This window comes from Caloenas nicobarica, chromosome 16, assembly GCF_036013445.1.
Source record: "Caloenas nicobarica isolate bCalNic1 chromosome 16, bCalNic1.hap1, whole genome shotgun sequence".
NCBI lineage: Eukaryota > Metazoa > Chordata > Aves > Columbiformes > Columbidae > Caloenas > Caloenas nicobarica.
Window position 1 is genome coordinate 3,527,196 of NC_088260.1, and position 17,002 is coordinate 3,544,197.

Genomic DNA, 17,002 nt, shown 5'->3' on the forward strand with positions numbered 1-17,002 from the left:
GTTTAATCATGCTATCCTTTGGGGACAGAAAGTGGGAAAATGGCTGAAACTGGCTCAGTGGTTTGGGGTGATTGGTGTAAAGGCGTAGCACGTGGGGACGGGGACAAGGATGAGCTGTTCCCAGGATCTCCATCCTTCCAGCCACCCCAGAATAGTCCCTTTCAGTGCCGCGCGCTTTGCACCCTGCCGATGAGGCCCATTTCATTTCCCCCTCGTCCCCACTGGTTGCCATTCATATCACCAGCCTTCCCTTGCCGTAGATGTGAACTGTTTTTCTTTTAAAATTGCATTTATTCTAACAAATGTCTCATGCAAACACAATTGCAGGTTTGCTAGAGGGAGATGCTATTTGCAGGCAGCCTTGCACAAAGGCAGATTTATTCTCCTTCCATTCATTTGAAGCTAAAGTAATAGCTCTAACTACATCTGACTTATAATAAGTGCATTCCTGGGAATAAACCTGTATTCTGCATGTATTTCCCTCTTTGTCAGCTCCATCTAGGCCCTTTTTCTCCTTATCTTTTTTTTTTTTTTTTTTAGAATAACAAAATCAGAGCCTCGTCAGTTGAAAGTTTATATGCCCTATTTATAGCACTCCACTGTCTCCCGGCTTTTATGTTCCAGCATAAGTAGCTCTTTACCCTCTGCTCGCAAGGAGCCCAGCATGAGCCTGAGCAGAGCCTGCACCTCCAGGATAACTCCTTTATCCTCCCCCTGCTTGCCATGTACCCACCCGCACCCATCCCTGCGGGCCAGAGGACTCCACTCTGGGATTTTCGGTGTCTCTTTTGGACATTAGGTCCTTGAACTTGGAGGCTGCTTTAGGGAATGGGGTTGTTTCGCTGGGCACGGTTTGCTGCTCGCGGCTATCGAGCAGCTTGCTGGGAATCACCGGTCCCATCTTCTGGTGGCTGGTGGCTGGGAAGGCATTGCCGAAGTTTACCACGTAAATTTGCCATTCGCCCCATGACTTTCATTAATAAGAAAAATGTAAGTGTTCCTCCAGGGAGCTTCAGCGGTTACTTCATCGATTTTTGTAGTTAAGCTGGAACTTCGATCCAGTTCGTGTATTTAGGAGGCCTTCATAGACCAGCAAGCCTGGATTCAGCATCACCTGCAGCCGTGGCTGGTTCTGAACTTCTCTGTTGCTCATCTCCAGATGTTATTTGGGATGAGGACTCAGGCTCTGGCAGAGATGCTGAGGGAGGACTCCCTGTGGGCAGAGAGGCTGGTTTGAGAACAAGTCAGAGTCACTGTAACCCCCAGCAGCCTTGCAACCCCCTCTGTCCCCACGTGCCAGCTCTCCTGGGTGCTTCCCAAACCTCCGGGTTCCTCGGGTCAGTCCTGGCTGGTGGGACGACGGAGCGGAGCTGGTGGGGGCTGGATGCTGGGGGTCCCATCCCAGCGGTGTTCCCGCTCCATCCCACGCACAAGCTCTTCTCCCCTCTCTCAGCAGAAGGCAGCGTCCCCACGTCCTTCGTCCTTCGTGGCATGTCACCAAGGCTTGGGCAGGGCTCTCCCATCTGCTCCAGGCAGAAAGATTAGGATAAAAGGGACCATTGTGTTCTTTTCCCTCCAACTAATCTCAATCCTGGTGAAGGGAAAACTCTAAATGCTAAAAAAACCTGGATGAGAGTATCCTCATGTTTACAGGATAAATACCCACTATGAAATAAAATTGCAAAATAATAAAAATAAATCAGAAAATAAACAGTGTTTCAGGCAGTAACACAACTGGCTCTCGCTCCGTCCAGTACTGAGCTCTGCCGCAGCCTGGGCTCCTCCGCAGGGTTTCGCTTGCCGATGAATCGTCCCGTCTGTTAAATATAGCTGATGAGCTGTTCTTGAATTGTACCTAATTAGGTCTCCTCTCTGGTGCGCTCGTGCTTCTCGGCTCTTTGGAGCGACAAGGAGCTGGATGATTGCAGCTTGAACTCCTCAGGTGGAGCGAGACGCTCGTTTGTTATCCCCTGTTTGGCTGTCTTGTGCTTGGGAGGGGGGAGATGAAAAGTTGAATTCTCTGAGAAGGGAGGAGAGGGAAAAAAAAGAAAAAAGAAAAAGAAGTCCTGGCGAGATTCCTTTTGAACTCTTTGCTCATTAAGATGTCAAAAGGTTGGGTGCCCCGGTAACTGCTTCTCCTGTCTAAGCAGGGCTCGGAATTGCTGCGGTCATCGTGTGGGGAATTTGCAGGCGCTCGCGCAGCTCCGTGCCCATGGGAAGATGTCCATAGCTGGGTGCCTGACAGCTACAGGATCCTTCCTGAAAATCTGCCTTAATTTAAGTGAATACAGCTCTCCCAGCAGGGAGTAGCCGTCCCTTGGGGACCCGGTGCCAGGTCCACACCCAGCGCTCCGCGTGCCTCTTCTGCACCTTCCCAGTCACACCGAAAACATCAGTTCAAGGCCCTGTGGCCCCACGGACTTCACCCAGAAAAAAAGACGTTGTCTGAAAGATATCTGGATTTTTTGAAGACTAACTCTCAAGCATTGGTCTGCAGGGCTTGCAAAATTTCTGCCCCATTTTTTCTGGCTCCTTCTTGGGTGGCGCACGTTCTGTCTTTTATTAAAAAGGGCTTCCCCCTCCTGCTTCTCCATCCCAAAGCAGGGCTTTTGCTGGAGTTTGAGTGGGTAGAAAAGAGGAAAACATGTTTTTCCCAGTCTCAAAAAATGCCAAATATCTTAAAATGGAAAACGTCCACAAACAGAATTTCCCAATTCATGCACAGAGTAGCAAATACAAACTGGGGAGGCCCTTGTTTTGCAAGGATGGCGTCAAAGGGACAAAAAGGGGCTGTGGATCTTCTCTGACTTCAGCTCAGCTTTTTGGGGAAGAAAACCAAGTCCTGCTACCCCTGCAGGGCTGGAAGCTGGAAGCACGGGGAGGCTTTGGCACCCTGCGCCAGCGGGTGATCCCTCCCGTGGGATTTGTCACTCCAGGGCCACGTCAGGTCCCCAAAGGCCACTGTGGGGAAGGGGGGAAAAGGTGCAGACTGAGGCCATGAGCTGAAATGCCGGTGAAGGGGGACTCGAGCCCCTCTAGAAAGGGGCCGCCCCGCGTGGGTGCGTGCCGGGGAATCGCCGCCGAAACGCCGCAGGGAGGTGAGGCCCGGTCCTGTCCTCGGGGAAGGCTCCGCACCGCCGGCTGAGCTCGGCTGAGAAGGAGACAGCGGTGTCGTTACAAATGCACATCAAATCTCTTCCATGGAGAAGGAAAAGAGCCAACATGACCAAAAATATGCAAAAGATCAACTCTCTGGTTAGAAGTGGCCTGGCTACCAGTTTCAGCTTCAGGCATTTGGCTTTGCTGTGGGAAGCCCTCATCATTTTCTACTGTTTTACTCGTAGCCAAAAATATGATGAAACCAGAACTGAATGTGGGGGTTTTTTTCTGTCTTCTTACAGTAAGCATCATGAATTATTCACCCACGAGACTCAACTGCATTTCTTACTCAAAAGGAGCTTCCTTTTGTGTTCAGGGTCTCAGACCTCGGACCCTCCCTGGGCTGGTGATGGACCTCAGGGCTTTCCCAGCCACCACAGCCCGCACACGTGGGGACATCACCGCTGGCTTTCACCCAGCATCCCCACGGTGCCCTGGACCCAACTGTGCCCATGGTGGGACCAAACCTCGCTAGGTGGTGTGGGTGCGGGGGCAGAGATGGGGCGCAAGCAGGTTTTGGGGCAGTTCCCGGCAGCGGGATCCCCATCACGGCACCCATGCACCCCCAGCCCCAGCTCTGGGTCCTTCTAGAAATGAGTGTCCTAGGACAATGTCAGTCTAATCAGCGCCCTCTTCGTTAGCAAGGACCTATAATTAGAAACAGCAGCCAGCCATCTGCTTTTATCTCGTCACATCGCACGGTGCCTCTCCGCCGTCCTTTATTACCGGCCATCGTTTTAGATCAACGTTTCCCTCCACCCCTGACTGCGTCTTATCTCACTTTCATTATTGCTAATGAGCGGCACGGGCAGAGAGCAAGTCCCTGTTTGCTGCCTGCCCGTTATTGCCTCCCGTGTGGTATTTTTGGGGTTTACAGCCTTGCCATTGGACCGTCCCGAAATACCCTCTGCCTCACACCAGGCACTGGGGCTGGGAATAAGAAAGCATTGGGGAAAATGTATCTGCTCTTAAATATTCCGAGTCTTCAGCTTGTAAAATGCTTTCCCAAGTTTCCTGTTGTGTCCTGCTCCCAACAAGGATGGCATCTGCTGGGGCACTGAGAGGACACCCTTGTCCTCGCCAAGCAGACCTTGGAGGAAAGGAAGGAGAAAACTCCTTTTTATGTATCCTTAAATTGGGTGCTTAGACAAAAGCATAAAGACATATAAATGGATTAACAGCCATGGTTTATTAGTGCTCCTTAATTCACTTCGCAGGGCTGAGGGAAAAGTTATTAGCAGATGTATGGCCAGTAATAAGCTAATTATAACCCTGTCAGATCAGAGATTTGAAGAGGTGGGTAGTTTCATGTGTGAGATAACTATAATTGTCTGTTCTGTTGAAGATTATGAATTAATATTGATTTAACAAAGTCGTGGCCATTTCTTTCTGTGGTAAAGACTAGTTATTCTGTGAGCTGCCCCAGCACCGTGGGAGGCAGCAACGCACCTGCCAAAGGTGTGTATTTGGGAGGCCAAAATCCACGTGGGACCAGCCGCTGAGCCTGTGTCCTGCCCACTGGCGTCCCCATCGCTGGCTTAGATGGGGATGCCTTCGGGACCTGGCTCCAAATTGGTGCCCTGCTGTCCCATGATGGCTTAGCCCTGGCATCATGATGCGCCAGCCGGGTGGGGAGAGCATCCCCCTGCACGGCTCCAGTCCCCGGGGACGTCACCGTGGGGTCGGGCCGCTGTGCCGTGCGATGGCACGGAGAGCGAAGGGCGCGGGGCCGCAGCACTTTTGTTGTGGGTAGGAAACAGCGTGCAACGCTTCTGCCGATGCGCATTAACCACCACTCTGATCTTCTGCTCATTTTAACCATTTCTCTGTCTGGCGCCTGTCAAAGGTGTATTTATTTGGCACGAAAGGAAAGCACGCTGCTGCCTGGCGAGGGACATTTGCTATTTCTGGGGGAGAAACTCTGCTGCTCCCACAAGCCAGTACACCCGTGCCTGCCCTGGGATGCTGTGCGGGATGAGGGATGCTCCTATGCCCAGTGCCCTCATCTTGGGACGCTGGCAGGGCACAGTTGCACAAAGGCTTCTGCTTCTAGGCTTTTCCTGAGCAAGAGCCATCGGGTGGCTTTGAGTATTTTATGTGATTTTATGTGATTTGCTTCTCCAAACTGATATGGAGTTGAATACATTCACCTTAAAGACCATCTAGACCAACCCCCTGCCATGGGCAGGGACACCTTCTCCTAAACCAGGTTGCCCAAAGCCCTGTGCAACCTGACCCTGAACACTCCCAGCGACGGGGCATCCACAGCTTCTCCGGGCAGCCTGTGCCAGGGCCTCACTGCCCTCATGGTGAAGAATTTCTTCCCTGTATCTAAGGAATGCACAGGGGTGGGATCGCCCTCGCACCTCGAGGTGAAGGTGCCCTGGTGCTGCTTAGATCCTTTCCCAATATGCAGCTGCTGCCCAGGATCAGTTCAGGTTTTCCCCTTTCAGCACGTAGCTGAGTGCCTCCTACTTTGGGATATTCACATCGTGTCATTTGTTTCCATAAACCATTGTCAGCTTGAAGGCAAGCATGGAAAAAGGCAGGAGCAGTCATCTCCTGCAGATGGAGCATGGCCATGGGGAGCTGCTGCAAGCCCCCCTGTGCCACCAGCCAGCTCCCCAGGCTTTTCCTTTCCTCCTCCTCCAGGCCAGCAGGTAGAGATCTTTATTTTGGGCTTTTTTTCAGAGTTAGATCAGCTTCCCCAAGGTGAACTCCAGCCCTTCACATGGCCTGAGTTGCACCAAATTCCTCTCATGCCCGGAGCAAGTAAAGGCAGGTCACCGGAGCAGTGGGAAGATGCTTTAGATGGAGCTGTGTTGCATCATGCAGGGCAGGGGTGCAAACCTCCTGTTGCCCCCACTCCTCGCCAGACATCCCCCCTGGTCCCTCCACGGTGCTGGGGAATCCAAACCCTGTGCCGGCACCACGGGTCACGCGTGGTCAGGGAGGGTAAACCCCCATCATGGTTTTTACACGCATTGGTCCTAGCGGGCTGATGCTCCGATAAAGTCAATTACAGGATGACTTAGTTGAAAGGCTGCAGCTCACTTTAAATGTAATTACTTTCCCCTGAAGCTTTCCACGGGAGAGTGGTTTCAAAGTGAGGATGGCTTCTGTTTTGCATCTGCCTTCTTTTCCTGGAGGAGTTTAGGTGAACGCAAGTGACAAAATACCCCAACTTCTCGCATTCGTGCTGGGCACAGGGCAAGTTTAATGTAAACCATCTCAAGACAAGAATCTGAGGCAGGACTCCAGTTTTCCACTGAGATCTGAAATCCCCGCCTTTGATGCTGCCACGTTTCAGAGGCGCGTCGCATTACCATTTTATCTGATGGAATAGCTATCAACGGCAGCTTCGAAGTGAAACGCTACGGAAAATCTGTGTAAGCTATCTGCAGCCTCCCAGCGCAGATAGACTTTGATTACAGCGACAGCCTGGCTCTGTCTCCTGTGTTTAATGCGTGTGTACGTGTCCAGCTGCAGCACCGCAGCCCACGCCAGCTCTCCCTCTGCTCTGCGTGATGCTCGAGGCAGCTTTGCCATAGTCTTTGCTTTCATGAAGCTGCAGCTCCCAGAGCCTTGGGATGCTGCCACAATCTCATCTGTGATTTAACAGGAACAAGAAGCTTCCAGCTTCCATGATTGCAGGGAAAAAGCTTGAAAACATGAAGCCTCGAGGCTCCAAAAGCCAGAACCCCATTGCACAGAGCACACCGTCACTGTCTGCTGTTCGCAGTGCCATTAGTTTAAAGCCAAGCTCATTATTCTTGCTTTGAGATGAGGAACAGCTTTGCTTCCCTGGGATCAGCAACCTGCACAAACACATCCAGGCTCTTGGGTTAAGAGTCGTCACATGCTCCTCGTTACGAGTTTGTTAAGATGAGGAGGATGAAGATAGGATCTGGGCCAGAGGGGTTCACTGCTTGGTCCTGAACCACACTGGAGGTCACCTAGGCCCACCACATCAGGGTAACCATTATTTGGGGATATTATTGGGTAATTTGGGTAGTATTTTGGGTACTTTGGGACTACTGGATGCAGTGGTTTTGCATAATGGTTTTATAAACACCACTGGGATCTGGTAGCTGCTAGTTACAGACGGCCAGGCTGCCAGAAAACATTGAAATGCAAAAGGAAATCATCCCCACTATTATAAGAGCAATGCCACTGTGGAAAGCCTGTATTCACACTGTGACACCAGCCCAGCGATTCCCTTTGGGACCGTGGCCTTCTGGACCGTAGGAACATGGGCAAAAAATCCATCTGTGTCCTGGCAGGATATTCAGCATTGCTGGAAAGTGTGTTCAAGCCTAAGGTTTTTTTTTTTTTAGATACATTTGATTATAATGTTGTTCTAAGGTCACTGGAAACTAAAAGCCTGGCTCCTGGCTCCCGGCTCCTGTAAAATTAATGTCTTGAGTCTCTTCGTCATGGTACAGGACTTGCCTTCCATTCATTAAGTGAAACATCATAGATTATAAAAAAAAGAGAGAGGCTTCAGCTCTGGAAATGCTAAATGGCTGGAGCAGAGACACCCCGCAATGTAACATGGATAAAATCGGTTCTTTATCTTCCAAGATAATTGTATCTTCAAGAGGAAGATTTGATCTGCTGCTTTGCTTCACGAGATGCTCGGCCTGCGAGATGGGCACTTACAAACTGGGACTTGAACTGCACGGAAGGTGCTGCCTGAAATTGCGGGACGCCCAGCTGCTGTGGGCACGGGGGGGCAACGTTTCCCGGCGCAACAGGCTCCTTTGAGGCCATTTGACTGACGCCGCTGATGTTTATGCTCACACCGAGGTGTGCGCCTGTGCTTACATTTCCAGTCGGGTGACATAAGGAGACTGGGTCTGGGCCTGGAAAAGTCCCTCTGCCCCGCGGCAGCGCAGCCGTATTGGGACAAGGAATGCCGTGAACTGCCTGTCCCGCCCCTGGGGAAATGCTGCTTGTGGAGATGTGGGAAAAGAGAAATAAACTGTGGGGAAGCAGAGTGGTGGGGAACCCCCACCTCTGCTTGTGTTGGCCGCTGGAGTGTGGAGGGAGAAGCTGAGGTTTGCAAGATGCTTTTGCAGCTTTTGCGCTCACGCATCATCCACGGCAGGGAGGGGGTGAAAAAATCAATATTCTTTTTTCACCAAAAAAATTTATTAATGACAATTAATGGTCATTACCATTACAATTATTAATGACGATTAATGGTATTGATATACCCAGTGGCACCGGTGAAGCTGAGAATGCCAACCTAGCTGGTGGCACCGGTGTAGCCAGTGGCACCCATATAACTTAGACTTGTTTAGGTTGGAAAAGTCCTTTAAGTTTATCAAGTCCAACTGTTAACCTAACGCTGCCAAGTCCACTACTAAACCATGTCCCTATGTGCCACAACTACACGTGACATCTACAATGTCAGTGCCTGTACTAGCAGCAATGACGGTACCTCCCAAATCAAGTGACGTTTCTACTACCATTTTGCAGTGTCCGCCTGGCATTTCAGCAAAAAGTTCGAAGAAAATTCGAGCAAAACCTACTGGGAGAATATCTTTACAATCTCTAGTTACGTGTGTAACACACGGTAAACAGCCAGTGGCACTGATACAACTGGTGGCACGGGGACCGCCGGTGATAACGTCCAGCTGCTGGTCCCGGTGCCCCGCTCCTCTGCGGAGGGTGGTGAGACCGCATCTGGAATATTGTGTCCAGTTCTGGACCCCTCAGCTCCAGCAGGACAGGGAACTGCTGGAGAGAGTCCAGCGCAGCCACGAAGATGCTGAAGGGAGTGGAGCATCTCCCGTGCGAGGAAAGGCTGAGGAGCTGGGGCTCTGAGCTGGAGGAGACTGAGGGGTGACGTTAATGGGGATCAATATGGAAAGGGGGAGTGTCGGGAGGATGGAGCCAAGCTCTGCTCGGTGACAACCAGTGATAGGACAAGGGGCAATGGGTGCAAACTGGAACACAGGAGGTTCCACTTAAAGATGAGAAGAAACTTCTTGATGGTGAGGGTGCCAGAGCCTGGCCCAGGCTGCCCAGGGAGGCTGTGGAGTCTCCTTCTCTGCAGACATTCCAACCCGCCTGGACACCTTCCTGGGTAACCTCATCTGGGTGTTCCTGCTCCGGGGGAGAACTGCACTGGATGAGCTTTCGAGGTCCCTTCCAGCCCCTGACACTCCGTGACTCCGCGGGACCCGCGGGGCTCCCGCGCTCCGAGCTGCCGGCGCGGGCGGGCGCGGCCCCTTTAAGGCGCGCGGGCGGCGCGGCCCCGCCCCGCCCGGCCGCCGGGGCGGCTGTGGGGCGGCCTGAGGGACCGGCCGCCGCCTCCCGCCGCGCCGCGCCAGGGCAGGGCAGGGCGCTGCTGGGCCAGCGCTGCGGCGGAGGGGCGGCCCGGCCCGGCCCCGCGGGCGGGCGGACCCACCGACAGACCGACGGGCGGACGGCGAGGCTTGCGGGGGAGCAGCCCCATGGCTCTGGATTTATAAACACGGCGCAGATGGCGGGGCCGGGCCCCCGCGCTGAGCGCTGCCCCGCCGGGCGCTGAGGAGGGAGCGGCGGCGATGGGGGGCGGCAGCCGCCGGCGGGGTTAGGTAAGGCGGCGGCGGAGGGGCTGCCCGGAGCGGGCCCGGGGGCCGCGGGGACCCCGCGGGGCTGTCAGGCCGGCTCGGGGGGGCGCTCCCCGGCAGGTCGGGGTGCGGGCGGCCGCCGTTACGTAAAAATGAAAACGTGAAATGTGCTGTGGAGCTGCTCGCCGGGGGACAAACTTTTGTGGGGTTTTTTTTTTTGGTTTTTTTAAACCCTTAAGGTAAAGCGCTGCCCAGGGAGCTGCGGGGTTTGGGGGGCTCGAGGGGAGCCCTGCGCTTTGCAGACTAGCGGGGACACCCCCTGTGCGGGGTGGGGGCACCCAAAGAGCCTTATTTTTTCTTTACCCCTCTCCCCTTTTTTTTTTTTTCCCTGCCTTCTTTCAATTCTGCTTTATCTTTCTCCTCTTGCCCCACGCACACACTTGCAGCGGGGGTTTCACGCTGGCACCGCAGCCCGCAGGAATTAACGAGCGTGCAGGGGGGTGCGCGGTGGGGGATCCGGCCCCAGCTCAGCCCGGCGCCGTGTCACCCGGGGAGCTGCAGAGCTCGCTTGTTTGGCCATGGATGTGGAGTTTTAGTGGCAGGCGTGTAAATATTTATGGTGGGTAAACAGGGCCGGTGTCTGCAGGCAACAAGTGTACGTTTCTCTAAACCCCAGCTGCAGTGTCTGGACTGATTGCTGGTTTTTTTTCTTCTTTTTTTTTTTTTTTTTCTGTAGGTTCTTCTAATTTCCTGTTCCCTCTTCTCCCTCGGCCCTTCCTCCTGCTCTCTTGCCCTGACAATGCACAAAGAGCAGGCTGCAGTGGGTGCAGGCAGCTGCCTGCCATGTGGGCTGCTGCCAAAGCCACTGAAGCAGCAAAACCGCCTCGGCTCTGGCCCTCCTGGGGCTCCCGCTGCCCGGGGCAAAGGGGCTGCGGTGACCCCATAAACCCACCCGCTGCTTTGAACCCCGTGGATGTCCCTGCCCGATGTGCCCGCAGCGCTTCTGCCCGTGCCGGAGGCCGGGTCTGCTCCGTGAACTTTGTGTTTTGGGTCAGCTGAAGAATTTGCCCGAGAGGAGGGCGCTGCTGGAGGTGATCAGTGCAACGGGTATTTCCTAACGCCGCCCTTTTGGTTCACAGGCATTTATGGTTTGAGCTCCTTCTGCGGCCTCTCCCTCGGTATTCGCATGAAGCAAAGGTTGGCGCTCTGAATTGCCTTAAAACGGCAGGGTTTTGCTGAATCTGGTGTTTTTAATCTCACTCTGGATGTGATGTTGTTCTGCTGGTATTGCTTGGCTGCGTGGGGTGAGAGGTTTTTTTTTCATTGAGCATAGGGTTTTTATCAGCAAGGTTAAATTTTAGTTTGCCATGTGCTTTAGAGATACTACTAATTCATAAAGGGGAGGAATGCGAGTTGGGACAACTGGGTATTTCCATCTCTTCTGAAAGTGGCAACAAAACTCCTGGAGGGCTTCAGTGAAGCTGTGCTTTCCTGGATGGCTTTAGTGAAGTTGTGCTTAATTATCTGAATTTCGCTGCTGGCTCGTTGGGTGACTCTGGGACCTTGCTCGGCCTCGCGTGTGCCCGGGTCTGCCAGCTCTGCGCAGAAGCCATGCCTTGGATGGGGAATGTGGTCAGCAGGGCTTGCAGCGTGTTTTGAGGCTCAATCCCAGGATTCTGTGGGAGGGAAGTTCTCTGTGTGACAATATAACTTCAATTGAGTAAGTTTCAGTATGAGAGAGACTCTTGCAAAATGCGTTTGGTTTATTGAAAGCAAATGCAGTCAAACCCCAGGTTGTTGTTGCCAAAAGGGAAAAACTAGAATCTATTTTTGGTGTGAGAGAGGAGGGGGGCACGCACATGTCTGGGGCAGGAAAACACTAGTACTTTGTTCTTCTGGCTTCATGTGGGTGGTGGTTTCTGTTATTTAGCCGTGCGTTTCTGCCAAGTTGCAAAACATACCTGGTTCTGAAAATGCTGCGGAGGTCAGGGCTGGCTCCGTGGAGCCGGTACCGGGTCCGTATGGGAACGCCGCCCACGCCGGCATCTCCAGCACTGCAGAAGTGGGTGGATGCTTCTGGCTTCACACCTTTGAGCGCCAGGGAGCTGACTGGCGTGTTTTTTTTTCATGACAGGATCTGGACTGAAACCATAAACTTGTTTCACGCAAGCCACCGAACAGCTGCTGCTTGGCAATACCTTTCACTTGCTAATGGCTGTGGTTGGATTTGAACCAAGTTGCCTCGAGTGGAGGTTGTGCCAGTCCCAGGAGCCAGGCTGTGCTTAATCCAAAGAGGGTTTGGTTCAGGCTGTGTTCACATCTTGTAATTAGGAGGTCCAGTCTGGCAAAGGCGGTTTTGTTATGATTGGGGGTGAAGGTGTGTGCATACAGCTGTGCTGACAGCTGTGTGTGTTAAGAGAGCTACACATCTCATCTCCACCGCAGCTCTGGGCTGTGCTGCCTGGAATCGGGTCATAGGAGGTATCTTCATCTTTTGTGACATGGCTATTAATTATTTGTCCCCTTGATGGCTCCTGGTGTTCCCCCCCGCTGCAGGTTCTGGTCATTAGTGGCCTCTGCTGAAATACAGCCCTGTTTGTGGTCAGGTCATCATGGGAGAAACCTGCTTGAATTCACCCATAATTTACAGGTTTGATGTATTGTCATCCTCACAGCTCGTTGGGGAGGAAGAAAGTTATGTCTCTAGTTTCTAGATGAGTAGGTAGGAACGGAGAATTAAATCAGTAAATTTTCAGAAGTATGTTTTGGCCGGCTGATTTGAGCCGTTGTGAAGGGGCAGAGGTTTGAGAGGGCCTGTGTTCGGGGTGCAGTACTACCCATCCCTAACCCGATGTCTGGTGGTCTGGTCAGACCGAGGCATGTCTGAAAATCGAGGCCGGGGAGGTTACATCAAGTTCAATGTGTTGGAGCAAGTCTGCCGTGGAGCTGGTGAAGAGGAGCGTCTTTCCCCATGAGTGCTCTGCTCGTTCTACGCAAGGGCTCGTTTACTCCCAATGGCAAAGTACTGGTTCCCTCCTGGGTTTTGTGCCCATGAACAGCGATCCCCCAAATGCAGACCATGCATAGATGCAGGGCTGCTTGAGGGTGGAAATCTGGGGTGATGTGTTGGTAAAAGGACTGTTATTTCTGTGCAGCTGTGTTTGTGCCACCTGTGGCTCTCTTTAGTCCTTACTGAGAGATTTCAAGGGAGAGCAGGGTCAGCTGTAATGGATCTAGAAACAAGGTACAGCAGCACCCAGTCACCTCTGTGATTAGTGACTGAGACCGTTGCAGCTGCTTAAGGATTTGAGCATCATGAGGTTATGGATTCTCATCTAGGATGCGGTGGCGTAGGCTCTTGCGTGGCTTTGAAGGGCCCTTGCTGTGTATTGACATAGGAAAGTGGCAGAGAATTGCTGGTTGTGGCTCGACTTGTGCTGGCACACAAGTTGTCAGGGTGTGCCGACCCAGGGAAGATGGGTTTTTGCATCACAGAGGAAAATGGAAATGTGTATCATTTAATGAGCGTGGCTAGAACAGAGACGCTTCTTAAGAAAGGATCGAAGATATGGGAGCTGGAGGGCATGAAAGTGCCTTTGAGAGCCTGTTCAGAGGGAGGGATCTGGTGGGAAGGGGAGGACAGAAGAGCAGAAGGAAATGAGTGATCTGGCAGTTTTGGGAAGTGAACCCTGACCTGCCCACGAGGCAGCAGCGGGACTCTGCTGGGAATTGAGAAATCTGGGTTGCAGCCCTGGTCCTGCTGCCCACCCCGCTTGTCACTTCCCTTCTAGAGGCCACCAGTTCTCCCTGCCAACCTACAACTGGAGGCTCTCTGAGGTGTCAGCTATCCCTTATAAAAGGTGAGGAGAGGGTGTTTCTTGTTTTCTGCTGCCTCTGCCATCTACACCTTGGGAAGTTCAGAGATGGGACATGGTTGTGGCTGGGCAGGCAAGAAGAGACACTGATTGCTGCGGACCCAGCTGCTACCAGCATGTGCTTGGCTGTTGGTCCGACTTTGGCTTGGAGACATGCAGAGAGGAGCCCTGCCTGCAGGGAGAGGTGCCTGGTGCTGGCACTGGAGGAGGAGTGGTAAAAAGGGCGCTGGATTGTGTCTGTGATTGTCACCACAGTGGTAGGGCTGGGGCGCGGGGGGGACATGGAGAGCGGGATGGGCATGGCTGTGTGCCTGCTGGGAGCACGGAGGATGCTGATAATGGTCAGTGCTCTCAAGCGCTTTATAGCTGCGGAGCACTGAACAAACATTAATGAATGTAAAGGATAGCAGCTTTGTCTAGTTACAGAGAAGGGAAGTTAACTCCAAATTAACTTTATGATCCGTGAAACTGAAGGTTATTTAAAAAAATAATAACATAAATGGAAGTGCTGAAGTTTTCCAGAGTCGCTGAGTACGCTGCTTGTTGTTTAATGCCTCCATTTTTTCACTCCCAGTCCGTGTTTCTGGCTCAGGAACAAATTACAAGCAATATCAGCTTACGCTTGGATTTGAACCCATGTTACTCTTAGTCAGCTGAAATATTTCCCCTTATCGCTGCTCCCATAATGTTTATTTTAGACTGGATAGCATCGTGGCTTTTCTGCTAGCTGTAGGGAAGAAGCCAGCCTTTAAAACAGCCCAGCACCTTGGGAAGAAATTATCTCAGAGCTGGTTTGGTTTCTGAATGAGGTACAGCTTCATTTTCCACCGAAAGCTTTATGCAAGGCTGTATCCCAGAGCAGTTTGCAGCGTTAAAAACCCAGGAGGCGGCAGATGGATGAATTGCTGACGGATTTAAAATCGTATGACAATCATAAAGCATCCAGATGTGAGGCCAAGGCAGGAGGAAGGTTGCAGGGGGAGGTGGAAGCAGAAAGGTCGAGGAAGTTATTCTGGGCAGGAGATGTGCAGGCAGAGGTGGGCTCCAGGGGTTCAGCCTACAAGGGGAAGGGAAGGTCTTCAAGAGGAGGGATGTGGCGAGGAGCGTGTTCCCATCAAAGGGCAGGGAGTCCTCCATGTCCTGGACTGGTGGTGGGAGGAGGAGGAGGATGATGAGGAGGAGGAAGGGGGCCAGGTCCAGCCTTGTGGCGGCCGTGAGGCCGGGAGGAGCAGGGCAGCCCTGGGAGGGGACAATGTGGCATGGCCCAAGTGTTTTCCTCCGGTGGAAAGTGGTCCGAGGGCGAGTGCCAGCGCCTGGGGAGCCAGGGAACGGTGCGGTATTGTCTCTGGTAGTGGCAAGTTCGACCACGGCTCCCCGGTGCGTGTTGAGGGAGGGGGAGCCAGCAGGATTTCCTCTCTGCGGCGCTGGCTCCCGGCTTAATAATGAACCAAGCAGGCTAGGTTTATCCTTTCATTGTGGAAGAGAATTATTTACATAATACCACTCGACATAATCTTTATTTAGCATTGTTTCCCCGGCGTAGCACTGGATAAGGGTGGTGTTGCCCAGAAATGCAGTTTTGGCCCAAATATGTGGGAAGTTAACCCTTACTGTCTGGGTGTGCTTCTCCCTGCCCGGGCAGGGAACTGCCTGTAAGCGTAAGAAATACTCCGGTGATGGGACCATCTGTCATGTGGTTTTGGGGACTTTTACATTTTTTAAACCCTGTTTTCTGCAGGCTCTGGGCTGGTGCTTTGTGCTGCTACCTGAATGCTTCTCACCAGCTTCCTCAGCATCCCAGCTAAGGTCTGTCCTGTGCGTGTTAGGGCAAGAGAGTGGTTTGTATGGCGCTCCTCTGTGTCTCCATGTTGAAGAAGGCAGAAGGAAAGAAATGTGTCAGCCTGTGGGAGGGAGATGACAGGATTTGGGAAGGTTCCTGGTGCACATCAACCCATCATCTGTGATCAGTCCCTGAGGACTCACTGTCTCTCAGGCAGGTTTCACCCTCCCCAGGGAGTGTGTAATTGCAAGATTTGGAGGCTTAGGTGGTTGTATAAAGAGCTGGGGCCTGATTATTGTGGTGCACGACAGGGACTGAACGCTGGGCTGGGGTTTCAGTGGGATGCGGTAGGAGAGGGAATTGGTGAGTGGGATGGCAGGCAGAGCCCAGCTTGCTGAAAAGCTGCCTGAACCTCCAGCTCTGCAGAGCTGGCTGGGGGGGTGGAGGGTGTCATTCCTCTGCGCTGCGGGACCTGGGGGCTTCTGACAAGCTGTGGCAAACAATGGAAAGTTGGCTTTCTTCTGAAAAGATTTAGAGAGACCTTATAAAATGACTCCAACAGCTACGCTTTTATAGGACCAGGTCTCAGCCGTGTGATACTCAATCGCTTCGTAAATAGCTCCGTTTACGGCATCTACAAGCTGCTTGAACGCACCTCCCAGCGCTGCAGCAGCACTGGTTAGCACATGGTTTATTGGTGGCAGCACCTGGCTCATGTAGCAGAAGCACTTTGCAGCTCTGCGTAAGTGTTTACTGCCGAGCTCGCCTGACGTTGCAAGGAGCTGGTTTTGCAAAGGCTGAGAGTCCGCGGTGATTTACACTGGATTACTCGGGGGTGCGCACGCGGTCCGGGCTGGACATTGGCATGTGGTGGCCTCTCCCATCAGCCTTGCTGGAGGGCCATGCAGATCCCGTGTCAGTTTTGTGCTGGTGGTGTAGACGTTACCCAATCGAGCCTGAAACTTGCCGGAACAAAGGTAGCCTGTTAACACCCTCCTTGAAGCGATTAGACCTGGCTGGGTGAGTTTGCGTTGGATCAGCACTCAGACGTGTGACTGCAGCGTTCCCAATCCACTGCTCGAAGCCATAAAGCTTCATCTACTGACTCGTCAAGCCCTTGCTGTTACAGTCATGAGATTCATGATATCATGTGGTATGTAAATCTTGGGTGTGTAACAGAGTGGTGGTGTATCTTATCAGAAGTTTCTCCAGTCGTTTGCCTGAGAGTGTTTTTCCCGCATCAGGGCCTTAAATAACTGTGTCCCCTTTTCTGTGGCACAAGAGTTTCTTCTGTTTGGCAAAGGGGATGACTCCTGTTGGAAAGACTTCCTTGATCAAGCCCTTGTTTTTCTGCAGGTACCATGTCATATCATGCCATTAATAAACTTTTCAAGCTCTTCTCTTGAAAGCAGTTACAGCTTTTTTTTTCTTTGCCTTTGCTGCAGAGCTTCAAGCTCATGCCAAAGTCTCAGCTTTGTTTCTAGGTCACTGGCCTGCCCTTTCATTTCCCCCTCACACCGAAGCTGGCCGGCTTGTTTTGATTTGGTAAGATGTGAGGTGGTGTCCACAGACAAAACCAGGCAGGCCAGTGAAATTTGTGTTTCCCTGCAGCCTCGTTCCTGGTG

At 52.5% G+C, this 17,002-nt stretch overlaps 1 protein-coding gene across 12 annotated transcripts in view; it reads left to right on the top strand.

Annotated features, from left to right (window-relative positions):
* The first annotated feature begins 9,490 nt into the window (after window positions 1–9,490).
* Window positions 9,491–17,002, top strand: part of NCOR2 (nuclear receptor corepressor 2) — a 226,376-nt gene continuing 218,864 nt past the window's right edge. For all 12 annotated transcript variants that reach the window (XR_010607082.1, XR_010607083.1, XM_065646424.1 and 9 more), the window contains exon 1: window positions 9,491–9,746. The gene's annotated coding sequence lies outside the window, so the exon portion shown is untranslated. The remainder of the gene's footprint in view (window positions 9,747–17,002) is intronic.